The sequence below is a fragment of the Bidens hawaiensis genome, unplaced genomic scaffold (genome assembly GCF_021521415.1).
Source record: "Bidens hawaiensis isolate Kalapana, Puna unplaced genomic scaffold, B.hawaiensis_p1.1 tig00033131_1, whole genome shotgun sequence".
Classification (NCBI taxonomy): domain Eukaryota; kingdom Viridiplantae; phylum Streptophyta; class Magnoliopsida; order Asterales; family Asteraceae; genus Bidens; species Bidens hawaiensis.
This window is the reverse complement of record NW_027495664.1, coordinates 173,178-186,922: the sequence shown is the minus strand read 5'-3', so window position 1 is coordinate 186,922 and position 13,745 is coordinate 173,178. Positions and strand designations below refer to the sequence as shown.

At 34.6% G+C, this 13,745-nt stretch overlaps 1 long non-coding RNA gene and 1 pseudogene across 2 annotated transcripts; both read right to left on the bottom strand.

Annotated features, from left to right (window-relative positions):
- Nucleotides 1-1,479: 1,479 nt before the first annotated feature.
- Nucleotides 1,480-2,723, bottom strand: LOC143584457 (uncharacterized). Its single transcript, XR_013144364.1, has 3 exons — nucleotides 2,626-2,723; nucleotides 1,923-2,222; nucleotides 1,480-1,702 (listed from the first exon to the last, which is right to left on the bottom strand). It is a non-coding gene; the product is annotated as an uncharacterized LOC143584457 (long non-coding RNA).
- Nucleotides 2,724-11,875: 9,152 nt separating this feature from the next.
- LOC143584456 (myb-related protein 306-like) lies at nucleotides 11,876-13,252 on the bottom strand (annotated as a pseudogene). Its single transcript, XR_013144363.1, has 3 exons — nucleotides 13,120-13,252; nucleotides 12,859-12,988; nucleotides 11,876-12,737 (listed from the first exon to the last, which is right to left on the bottom strand). The product of XR_013144363.1 is annotated as a myb-related protein 306-like (transcript).
- Between the last annotated feature and the right edge of the window lie 493 nt (nucleotides 13,253-13,745).

Genomic DNA, 13,745 nt, shown 5'->3' with positions numbered 1-13,745 from the left:
GCCGTTTAAAACAATAATTCATATAAATTAACAAACCTATAAAACACTTACCTTAGATCAAGGAGAAATGGTTCTAAAACGAGTAAGATCTTTTGTATTAATTTTGTGATGTTTTTGAACCAAAATAAATGTTAGCTCAAAACTTGTCTAGATTATATCGAAACACAAGGCAAGCGGACAATAAGCTGCGCTGCTCAAGCTACATTTTGAGCATGAACATGCAGCTGAACCTTAAGTGACAAAGTGCGAAGAAGAAAACCATTTCATCAAGAGATCAACAATCTGTATAATAGGAACTTATTGTATGTACGTAGAGACAGTGAGCTAAAACCATGTCGGTCAAACTCAATGTGTTTTGTTCGTTATCGGAATAACATATTGATGGCCAACTTAAGTGCCACCAATATTATCACACCAGGACGCAAGGAGACATTGGAAGTTGTATATATATACACACAACTCATGAAGAACTAAAGTAACTCAATGGATCTCCACAGCTGTACGTCCTAGGGCACAATATCGTGCATTGGTATAGAAACGAGCAAGCATATGTTTTTCTTAGAACTCCAACTCAAATATTGTTGATGATCATTATTTACTAAAGTAAACCAATATATCTGCCAAAATTCTCGACCGTCAAGATGTACCCTTTTCAAGCCCTTTTACTTATTTATTAAAATGTTTTATATACAAGTATGCTAACTCTTGAGTTACATTAAGTGTATGTATTAAAGGGAAAATTTCAAAAATGTCTCACTAATGAAAACGAGATTCTATGTTCACATAAATAAAAGTTTCCAGAAATGTCTTTTTCAAACACGTCTTTTGTAGGGCCAATATTCTATATTGTTGTTAAGATTGTGTATGTCGTTCTAGTTTGTTTTTAGTCGATGCATTAATTTTGTAAGTTTATTATGTAAACTTGGAGAAATGGGGACCCTATATAAAGGCCACTTAATCCATTTCTCCAAACAACTTAAAAGAACTCTTTGTCACAACTCTCCAGGAAATAAAGAATTCTCTCCATCTTTCTTCTTCTTCTTCTCTTCTAGCAAATAAACCAAACAAACTAAGGGGGTGTTTGATACAGAGAATGGAATTGTAGAGAAATGGAATAGAGAAATAGAATTGCAGAGAAAGGGAATTGGTCTGGAGAATGAGAATTGACTGTTCTGTTTGGTAGTACAGAGATTTCAGTAGAGAAATATAGCTGAGAATCATTTCTCTTGTTTGGTACATAGAAAATAAACAGAGAATTATATCAACTTTATCATTAGCACAAGTATTTTTTTCATAACAAATATTTATTAAAAAATAAAAAAAACATATAAAAAGATGCATAAATTCCAACCAAAATATGCATTGATCAAACCAATTCACATACAAAACATAGTTTTTAAGCAAAAAACATCAACCATAGTTAAAACCAATTCACATACAAAACATACTTCAACCATACACAACATACTTCATAACAAATCTCTTTCCATCTCTTCACCGCCACCTTGTCTAAGTAATCTTAAACAAAGACATAAAAGTTATAGTCTTACATATAAAGCCAATGTTTTTTAGAACACAAGTCAACTTAGAACAATGCCAAATGTAGTTATTGCAGGACGCAAACAAACCAACCATTAAGGCTATGGCAGATTTGTTCAGTATACGTCACTTTGCTATTATCAACTTTCTTTCCCCGGTGACACTGCAAAGAAAACATAACAAAAATGTCAGTCGGATTGTGGTTCACGGCCGAACGTTTAATGTTTCTAAGAGCAACTAGAAGTAAAGATCTACGTGTTCATTCAGTAGGGATGACAATCTTCACAGGTTTACTTTTAACAGTTTGGGTTGGATTGCAGTCTAGAAAACATGATGTTTTAAAACTTTTTATTAAAATAATAGTACGGTGCGATATGGCTAACCTGAAAAGCTCCGGGCACCCAAAAGCAACTTAGAGATGCATAGTTTCTCCATTCGAACCGACATCCATAGGAGTTTCAGCGGAATTATTTTGAGTATTTTTTCCTTTGAAAAAGTTTAAGTTAGTTCCATCATTATTTCTTTTTAAAGTTGGATCCAACCGTTCAAATATTCTAGCAACTCCAGCCATTCCTGCACTCATTTCTCTCTGAACTCCTTTGCTTAATTCTTTAACTGAACTGTTTTTAGCAAGTAATTTTGCTTTTAAACCCTGAGTGCCTTTTGAAATAGATTCCTTGTATCTGCAAGACGTGCCAAACCATCTCAGAATAACATAATAAATCTTTATATACAACAAATTAAAATAAACACGGCGTCTACTAAAAGTTTCCAGTTAACCCTTTACCTATTGTTATTTATATTCCCATTTTTATTGTATATGTATTTATTTGATTACATATGAAAAAACACATTATATAAAAATATTGAATTTCACAAGATAATTTATATCTACACTCTTCTATTATGAAACAATTAAAAAAAGTTAAAACACTTTACATGTGTTTCTTTATTCAATTGCTGGCATAATATCGCTAGACATAAAAGTAATGGAGGTTTTCATTTCTAATAGCCTCAGGTTAATAAACTAGTTAACATATAAAGTGTTATTCTGTCTGCAGGAGAAAACAAAATCAATTGGCATACCTGGCTGAAGCAGCAGAAAACTTAGATTTAACAGATTCTGAAAACGCATGCATATCAGCTGATATTGGTCTTCCTGGGCTACCATTTGGTGACTGGCTATCAATAACCCTGCAACATCATTCACAAAGGTTATAGTGGAGCCCAAAAACTCAATTCTATCTTTCAATAAAGTTGTCAGTTTGGTAATGACATAACATAATTCTATCTTTGAACGGTTGCAAATAACAGCATTTTCCATTATAATACTCAAATAACTCTATATGCAAGCTTTTAATTGCAAGTATCATAGAAAACATGATCAAATAATACTTAAAGAGCTTCGATTGCGAGATCAAAAGAACACAGGCATATCAATAATATTATTCTATTATAAACATCTTTAATAATTTCAATTTGCCTAATTAATATCCCATTTCTGCTTCATGTAATTAAAAAAACAATGAATTAATGATAATCACAGAAAGCCCTAAATTAGTATCCAATAATGAGCATAATCAGTAATAGCAGTCGATACATCAAACAATAACCACAAATTAAAGAGATCAGCCATCAAATTAGAAGAATATGAAAACAAAAACCTAATTCATAAGCTAATCAAACACACAATCATATGCTAGACGAAAGATAATAAATAGAAAGATGTTGAATTAGATCCCAAATAGTACCGGACCGACGATTAGGGTTTTGAACGAAGGACGCACGAGGGTTCAGAAATAGTACCGGACCGACGATCACGGGGCTTTACAACAGAAACCCTAACCAGGCCACCACACCACCGTCACCTAGGGTTCAGAAATTGAACCCGACAACAGTAGGCAGCTGGTGATAGAAGGAGGAAGCTGGTGATAGAAGTTGAACCATACCTTGTTTTGGGTTGCGGTGCTCTGAAGGAGGAAGCTGGTGATAGAAGTGAAAAGGAAGAGAATGGAAGTGAGAAATGAAACCCTGGAGAAATGATTTCTCCGCTTTTTTTTAGAGAAAAGAAATCAGGGAAAAGGAAATGGTTTATTTCCATTTCTCACCTCTTTCTTTCGTAAACAAACAAGAGAATTGTTTCCATTTCCATTTCTCACCCCCCAATTCTCTGTACCAAACACCCCCTAAGATCTGAGATCCGAGTGTTGTTGGTGATTTTTGGTAATCAACAACACGGATTGATCCGAGCAAAGTTGTTAGATCCATTCTAGAGGACCTACAAGTGGTATCAGAGCTTTCGGCTCAACTTTTTGTGGTTTTCGGGTCAAACTTTTCGGATTTTGATCTTAGTTTTTGTTGGATTTGAAGTTGTTTGTGTGAAAAAGTGGGTTACGGGTTCACGACAAGAAACTCACGGATTCTTTGTTTTTGGTTGTGAAAAGTTTGTGAAATTTTGAGATTTGGTGTAGCGTTTGGTATTTGAGTTTTTGGTGTACTGTTGTTGTTGGTGCAAACTGAGTAAAATTCCACTGGGTCATGGATTTATTTTGGATCTACTTCACTAGAGTCATTCCACTTTAGTCGACTAGAGCCAAATTCCACTCTAGTCAAGTAGAGCCAAATTCCACTCTACTCCACTAGAGTCAAATTCCACTGTAGTCAACTAGAGCCAAATTCCACTCTAGTCAAGTAGAGCCAAATTCCACTGTAGTCAACTAGAGCCAAATTTCACTCTACTCCACTAGAGCCAAATTCCACTCGAGTTTTACATTCGGCTCGAGTTTACATTTGACTCGATTTTCACATTCGACTCGAGTTTCACATTTGACTCGAGTATTTCTCGGTACTGTAGCAAAAAAAATGTCTTACGAACCCAAGCTTGGAAGAAATCTGCATATGAGGGAAAACCGAAAGAAAATGTTAAAAGGAGAATTCGACATGCTTACACATATTAAAGGAGAATCGGTTGCCTCTCTCATCAACATATTTGAGTCACTCGTCACTAAAATGAGAAGTGTCAGTATCATCAATGGTTTGTTTGAGATCAACATGAAGCTGTTGAATTCACTACCTTACACATGGAGCATCAATGTGGTTACCATCAAGAGAACCACAAACCTGTATACCATGACACTCTCAGAGTTGGCTTCTACCATCAAGTCTTTTGAAATAATGGAAGATAAGCTCCGAATAAACAATTAGTCCAAAGAAAATAAAGTTGAGTCAAGTAATAAAGTTGGGATAAGTGCAGCAAGTGAAAGCAGTCATGCATGTCCTATCATTCCCGACACATCACATGCTGATAAGGTATACAGTAACTTATGTTCTCAAGCTTGTATAAACAAGGTTAAATTTTATAGACATAATCATGATGAAGTCTTGAAAGAAATTTCAAAACTTTGAGAATTGAACACTGAATATGTAAAAGCTGATAAGATTTACATTGAGAAAATTGAAACTCACCCGTGATGATGTAGCAAAACTGAGACTTAAAATTTTTCAAACAGAGCAAGAAGTAATTTATTATAAGAACATAGTTTCAAAACTTAAAGATGAAATTGAAGGTTTGAAACTTGATGCTTCTGGTAAAAGGAAACAAGAAAAGATAGTCGAAAGAATTGAAACATCATCTGAGAAATTAAATGATATTATTGGAGCCCAGAGAAGTACTAAGCTGAAGGCTGGGCTAGGGTATGATTATACTGCTGTACCACTGCCTCTAAACGATAATTATACCTGCTTGCCCCACTTCAGCTATAATACTTCTCCTGAGGAAAAAATGTCATACGGGGTTGGTAAACTACCAAAGCCAGTGCAATTTGTTCCTCCTGTGTCACAAACTACTGCTCCAGTCTTAGCATTTGATAAATCTAACATCAATGTATCTTTTGAAGCTGGTTGTGTAAAAGAAAGTGGGTCGTTAGAAACGGACACGAGTTGTGATTATGAAACTGTTTGTGATGAAACTTTTGTTGAAAAATGTGTCAATGAAAGTAGGCCTGTTGAGGTGAACATATCAGGTTGTTCATCATCAAGTTGTGAGACTGAGGATAATTCAAGTGAAAATAAAGTTTTTGAAAATGAAAAGGCAAGTTTTTGACACGAGGTCGAAGACTCACACAAAAATAAACCAAGTACAACTAACCAGATAGCGGTAAGTGGGCGTCGAACACGAGGAGTTTGTAGAATATGTGTTAATAGAGTAGCTCAACAATTAGCTATTATAAATGTAAATGACAAAAAAATAATTCTCAAGTTGGTTTTGATTTGATTTTATAAACTAAATAAACGAAACAAAGGTTGTAAACAATTGATTAAATGAGCATTCCTCGGATTGTCAAGAACTAAATCAATCAATATAAACTAAATCAAGAACTAAGTACTCGGATTCCTAGAACACGAGGTCGTTACTTGGTAATCAATCAATATAATCTTAACCCTAATTTCTTCTACTAAATCTCGATTGTCAACAACACCAAGAACGTATAGAACGAAACTAGGTTAAACGATATGACAAATTACAAACAATCAAACAAACAACATGATTATATTAATCTAAACGATTCGATAATCAATCCAAGTGCAAGAACAATAAACAAAAAGAGTATTGCAATAACCTTACAACCAAGAGAAATACTAGAAGTTTTAGCCACACATAATTGAAATCATCATACCAAGTTTAATCCGAAGTAATCCAATATATGATGTTAATCTTCAATTAGAAACACCCAAAATATTGTTTCAAGGCACCAAAATCACCCACACCAATTGTCTAGTTCAGAATCTCCAAGAATGGAACCCAAAAGTCCTTTAAAACCCATTTTTCGAGTTGTAACCGACATTAAAATGCTGAGGCTACAGTAAGCTACGGTGGCTACCGTAAGCTACGGTAGCCCTGAAGTTCTTACGGTGGAAAGTGTCTGTTTACGGTGGCTTTTTACGGCAGACTCCTAGCGTAACTTACGATGGCTACCGTAAGCTACGGTAGACCCAGTTCAAAATTCAATTTTTCTTTATCAATTCTTGGTTGTTGACTTCCCGTATTGACTCTCTTGTTCCTTTTCATCTGAACACAGTTGAGCAACCTTTTCTTCTCATTTGTACCTGCGTTAACACAACATAGTGTAGTAATCCAAATCCTTGAATTTATACATAAATGCACACGTTTTAACTCGAATTACGACACTTAAGGGTGGCTCTACAATCCACCCGTCACTAGGGTATGATTATACTGCTGTACCACTGCCTCTAAACGATAATTATACCTGCTTGCCCCACTTCAGCTATAATATTTCTCCTGAGGAAAAAATTTCATACGGGGTTGGTAAACTACCAAAGCCAGTGAAATTTGTTCCTCCTGTGTCACAAACTACTGCTCCAGTCTTAGCATCTGATAAATCTAACATCAATGTATCTTTTGAAGCTGGTTGTGTAGAAGAAAGTGGGTCGTTGGAAACGGACACGAGTTGTGATTATGAAACCGTTTGTGATGAAACTTTTGTTGAAAAATGTGTTAATGAAAGTAGGCCTGTTGAGGTGAACATATCAGGTTGTTCATCATCAAGTTGTGAGACTGAGGATAATTCAAGTGAAAATAAAGTTTTTGAAATTGAAAAGGCAAGTACTCCGTGTAAATATGTTCCACCAAATAAACGATCATTTTCTGAAACAACCAATCAATTAAGAAATCCTCAATCATACAACTTCTTTGATAACAACTACTATGGTCATTATCAACAAAATTTTGTTGATCCATATTACACAAATGTGTTTTATAATCATGTTCATTTCCAAGGATCACCTTTCCCACCACACCAACCACATTATAGTTCAGATGAGTTCTTTGGCACTCCGAGGAGAAAGTGTTGTTTTGTGTGTGGTCACTTTTCTCACCTTGCTAGACATTGCAAGCACTGGTTCAAGCAACAAATTGATATTCAAAGGTGGCTTAGTCAGCCCCGAAAAGGAGCTTTCAATAGCCCTGATTCAAGGACTGATCAAGCCGATAGTGAACCCAGTGAAATGGATGTGAGATCCAAAGTAAATAAAGTTAAACACAAAAAGAAACCTTTTTGGAAAACCAAGAAAGATAAAATCAAAAAGGATCCTAAGACTGTAAAGTCTGAGGCTTCACCAAAAATAGTTTCAAAATCAAGAAAAAAGAAGTCCAAAATTTCTAAAACCAAGGAGCAAGTTTTTGCTTGGATTCCCAAGGACTACTCTTCATCAAGTGAGGATCCAACAAGAAATAAATGGTTTTCTGGAAATAAAATTAAGTTTGGTCGATTTACGGTTGACCTTCCCGGGACAAAAGTATCCCGAGAACCCATGTCTATTTAAACGCTTAGTGCATGCAGGGTCAATCAAGGAGGACTATCAATAGTATTAGATACTTAGATAGTGATTGCACCCGGCATATGATGGGAGACGAACCCGTGCTATTTTATGCTAAACCATTCGATGGCGGATTTGAGTCTTTCATAAGCGACATAGTAGGGAAAACTTCAAGGAAGGGAAGCCTTATTTAAATGGTTCAACAACAACTTTTCGAGCGTTTCTCAAACTAACCTCATCTAACCGCTTCCCTCAAGTGATGGATCTAGCATCAGCTGTTGGGTCTCGGTTTGAATCTCTTCAGCTTTGTTATACAATGTGATAATGCTTAAGATAGTCCATCTGACAACAACTTTGCTGACATTTTCACTAAAGCCATCGATCATGCCCAATTTGAATTTCTGGTCGAATAGCTCGGCATGATCAATTTTGATTAAAACAACCTATCTATCTTTTTGTATATAAAATTGTAAATATTTTTAAAATATGTCACAATTTTAGAGGAAGAAAATGAGTTAAGTTTAACTCACCAAAAAGATTTTCAGTTTGATTTCAAGAAAAACGAAAATGAGTCATTTGACTTATCAAAAATATTTTATGTTCTTTTAAGAAAATCAGAAAAACGTTTCTAAAAATACTATCCCACTTAGAGGGAGCTCATGTTTAGAGGGAGTTGGATATTTTAAACTTTTAAAATTTTGAGAAATTGAGCCGACCCTTGGAAAATGATAAGAAATTATCTCTAACGATTCTAGCACATGAAAAGAGTAGATCAAAAGCCAAAAAGATCATTGCTTGATGTGTAGATAGGCTTGACAAATGAGTAAGTGTCATAGTGATATAAACTTAAATATCTGTCTATGCTAGTGGTTACGCGTTATGAAGCGGTTGCATTATTCCGTTAAAGTCATATCCATGAAGACTGAAATGCAATTAAACATGTCATACCCAAGCCTCTCTTTACCTGATCCCAGCTGTCTTATGAAAATCCGTGTCATTTTAATTTTTATTGAGTCAAGAAAAGAAAAGAAAAGAAAAGAAAAGAAAAAGAGTCAGAAAAGAAAAGAAAAAGAGTCAGAAAAGAAAAAGGAAAAAGAAAAACAAAAGGAAAATATTAGTCCTTGGAATTTTAACTTCTACTTTATTTCTTCATTTATTTTGATTCAAGCCTTGGACTTTCTACGTTTGTAGTCATACAAGATCTGATTGTTATGGCCCTGAATCTTCTGCTTTGTTTTATTTTCTTTCTTTTGTTCAAGCCTTGGACTTTCTCTGCGCGATAATATGGTATAATCTGACCTGATTATTAAGGCCCTGAACTTCTACTTTATTTTAATTTTTCTAGATCGAGCCAAGTGTGCAAAAATAAAGTGTCAAGTGTGTTAATAAGTATACTGTGATCAAATAAGAAAGGTTTAAGTCAAGTTGAGCTGACATGTGAAAGCAAATTAAGCCCGAGGTATGATGGAGTCTGTAACATGTTAGATTAAATGGGGACCACACAAGCATTGTGCCTAATCTATACCTTAACATATCACCTTGACATACAAATACTTGTTAAGTTTAAAGTGGACAAATTATATCTATAATTGACTTTGGATTCTTGGCATTATAATGTCCAAATAAAAGTGTGATCTAGAACGTTAACAGATAATGTGATTCCATGTTATGATCTTTCTCACAAAAATAGTTTAGTAAACTTTTAAGTAAATATTTTTTTTATATAATATTAATTTCATCTTTATTCCTATATATTTTTTTTATTTTCTTCTGTTTTATATTATGTTTCAACTTCAAATATTATGTATATGTTTTTGTAATTTTAAAATATATGAAAATGCCAAAAAGATTTTAAGTTTTTATCGTGTTCGTACATAATTTATTAACCTTGTTTTATTCGAAATCACGTGTTTTATTATCAAGGTCATCCATGCAAAGTTCGTTGGAAACCTAGGACTTAAACAAATCACTTACAAGTTGAGGGACTGAAATTGGGAGGGACTGTGAATGAATTTTTCTTTGACCCTTGAGAGGGTCTGTGAACGAATCTTATTCGTTCTAAGTTTTTGTGCCGTTATGATGGACAGGTAGATCAAGATCAAGTCTTCTTGGAGTTGCAAATGCTGAAGCGTTTAAAAGAAAACGAGAACTTGAAATTTGGTGGTTGAACCTAAAAACGAACTGATCGTGTTTGAAGACAAGGAAAGAAACCAGTCGGTTCAAGAAAGTCAACAAAAGAAAATTAGATGTCGAGCCTCCCGCATCTGATGTTTCTAAAATTTGCTGTTGCCGATCCTTCCTAGAAAATAAGATTGAAGTTCAAGTCTACAAGACTGGAAAATAAAGAACTATTTAAGATCTAATCTGGTTCAAGATCCTGGATCAAGACAAGTACTGAGTTTCAAGAAATAAAGACGAAGCAAAGAACTTGACGAAGGTTCCTCGACATACTCACTCCTAGAGGGAGATTGTAGGGTCAATATTCTATATTGTTATTAGGATTGTGTATGTCGTTCTAGTTTGTTTTTAATCGGTGCATTACGTACTCGATACGTTTATTTTGTAAGTTTATTATGTAAACTTGGAGAAATTGGGACCTTATATAAAGGGCACTTAACCCATTTCTCCAAACAACTTAAAAGAACTCTTTGTCACAACTCTCCAGGAAATAAAGTTCTCTCCATCTTTCTTCTTCTTCTTCTCTTCTGGCAAATAAACCAAACAAACTAAGATCCGAGATCCGAGTGTTGTTAGTGATTTCCGCTAATCAACAACACGGATTGATCCAAGCAAAGTTGTTAGATCCATTCTAGAGGACCTACATCTTTGATAGCGTGTTAAGTCTCAACGCATCTTTCACGACATGTTTGGCCACCAAACACGTCTTTCACGACCTGTTAGCCTCCAACGCGCATCTTTCAAGACTTGCTTTACCTCTAACGTGTCTTTTATGACATGTTTGCCATATTAATTTTTTTAATATTACATTATTATAATTAATTTTACTTACATTTGATTTTTTAATAACTTGTAATGCATAAAATTTTATTAAGTTTCAAATATATTGTTAAGACGTGCTTATTTTTATCTACGTGTTGGCATAAACTTTACTTAAACCGAGCCTGGCCAAATTTTATTAACATTTATTGAACATTTCGATATCAATTTGACACTCGGTTTTAACTAAAATTTATGACATCAAGCATAAAAAATAAACACGTCTCAACGACATATTCGAAATTATATATAAATTTATATATTACAAGTTATAAAAGAAAAACCAAATATGGATAAATTAATTATAATAGTGTAATATATATTAAAAAAACCAATTATTTGGCCAAACATGTCGTGAAAGATACGTTAGAGGCTAACAGGTCGTGAAGGACGCGTTTGATGGCCAAACAGATCGTGAAAAACACGTTGAGTCCTAACACGTCGTCAAAAACGTGTTTGTAGTGGACATTTCTAGAAAGTTTTATTTATGAAGACGAAAATGAAATATCTTTTCATAAATAGGATATTTTAATAAATTTCTATCAATTCATATATACATTAATTATAAAAAGTGCCCGTTATATGGACCAAACTACTAAAGGGCAATTAAACTTAATCTCATCTTGCCACAGAATTTAGAACTCATGAACAAAATTTTTGTACTTTGTGTATCATTTTCGCTTTAAATTAAGTATTTTAGATTTCAGTCTAGACAAAGATCAATTAGCAAAGCTACATGCACCAAAAGGTCACATTAAAAAAACTTAACTAAAGATCACAGATAGTGATGTGTATTTATTAAGTACATATACTGTATATGTTTTTGTAGAAAAGTATTCAGCTTTAAATCGACTGATTCCATGACATTTGAGTCCATCTAAATTCTAACACGTAAATTTAATTCTCTACAAGAAATTTTTAGTTCTACATCGATATAAAAGTCAACATCCTCCGTCAAATGAGTAATTAGATCACCAATTGTAATCCTTTTACATTCCCATGGCAACATTATACATATAGATCGAGTTCTACATCTCTCATGTCAAATAATTAACTTAAGCCCCAAAAAAATATAAAGGAACACAAGATTGATTAAAATAACCTATGAATGAAGTTTCAAATTAAAACCTTCTAAGCACATATCAATTATCAAAAAAATCACTGTTATCAAAGGGAAAGATAAATCTTGATCTTTCCCTTGATTAACCACACCCTCAGTTGTTTCATCAAGCAACCAATTCTCAAACACCATATATTGCAGACCCTCCTTGCTTTCCCCTTGGAAGACACTTCCCTCCGGCGACGTGTTCGATTGCGCAAAATCAGAACTGTTAGGAGATCCAAAAGATCGACCAAACCCGAAAAGAGTTTCAAACGCTTCAGACAAATCAGTTCCAGAAGAAGTCTTGCTTTCACTGCTCAGAGCATTCCATTCATCACTCGACTCACGAGCGCTTGCGTTCGAACATGTTTTGTTATTGTTGGGTGTGTTTTTGATAAACCCTTTGAGCAATTTGGCAATGTTATCAGTGTTAGAAGGGTAAACAGGTGTTTGTGTGGGGGATATTATAGTTTGAGGTACCAAAATAGGCTTATGATCATCGACTGTTAATGCATCATTCAGTGCTTGTTTCGCCAGATGAATATTGGTTTGAAGCCTCTTCTCCCACTGGCCTCTAGAGATGCAGTGTGAAGAAGACGATGAAGTCGTGGAAGACGCGAATCGATCTTTCTTTTTGTGAGTTAGATCGAGTTCTTCAGAACCCATTTGAAGCCTTTTGAGCTTCTTTTTCAAATGCGTGTTCCAGTAGTTCTTGATATCATTATCCGTTCTTTCGGGAAGATATGAAGCAATTGCAGCCCATCTACAACCAAAGAAAAACACAACATCCCCATGATTCTTGGAACCTTTTTTGTTTTGTATATTTTGTATAAAAAATATTTTTGAACGAGAAATATTTCTCGTACTGCTAAATAAAAACATACTTGTTTCCAAGAAGTGCTTGAAGCTGAATGATCATTTTCTCCTCCTCATCAGTGAAATCTCCCCTTCTGATTCCCGGCCTAAGATAATTTGTCCATCTTAACCTACAACTCTTGCTGCATCTTCTCAGTCCTTAATCAACACATACATAAAGTTTAGTATAGATCATATGTTAAATAACTTTTTCATCCCAAAACTATAAACTTTTAACCTATTCATTCACAAGTTTTGGCACATATATGTTATATATATAATACACATACCAGTGTTAGTAGGGACTTGACGCCAGTTACCAGGGCCATGCTGCTGAACATAAGAAACTAGCATGATATCTTCTTCAGGGGTCCATGGACCTTTCTTGACACCTAGTTTATCACAACATGGTGGTCTTCCCATTTCTTGATCAAGCTCTCTTTTTATGTATATATGAAGAACCTAAACTAGATCTGGCTTACTGTGTTTTGTTGGGAACTGAAAAGGGGTGAGGTTATGGATACACAAGAATTGAAAGCAAGAAACAATGGTAGAGTGAGAAGCTGACTTAAAAGAGTCAAAAGGTGTTGAGTGGGGTAGGGTGACAGCGAAGAGCCAAAGAGTGCATTTACTCAAAGCTCATGCATGCTGGTACAGCATACACAGAGGGTAACAGAAGCTTAAAACTAAAGTCAGCCCAACCCTACTTGCTTTCTCTCACCTGTTGTGTTGCTTTGTGTTTTGCTATTTATCGTCATCATCACCATCTCTCTAAAACCGCGTTCTGCATTCAATATGTGTTTGTTTTTTGGGAGTCTACAATAAAAACCCTAATAAATGTTGTTTTGACTTTTTACGACTTTTTTAACCCCAATAACACGTTTTTACTTTATAATTATTTTCTGTTAAAAGTTAA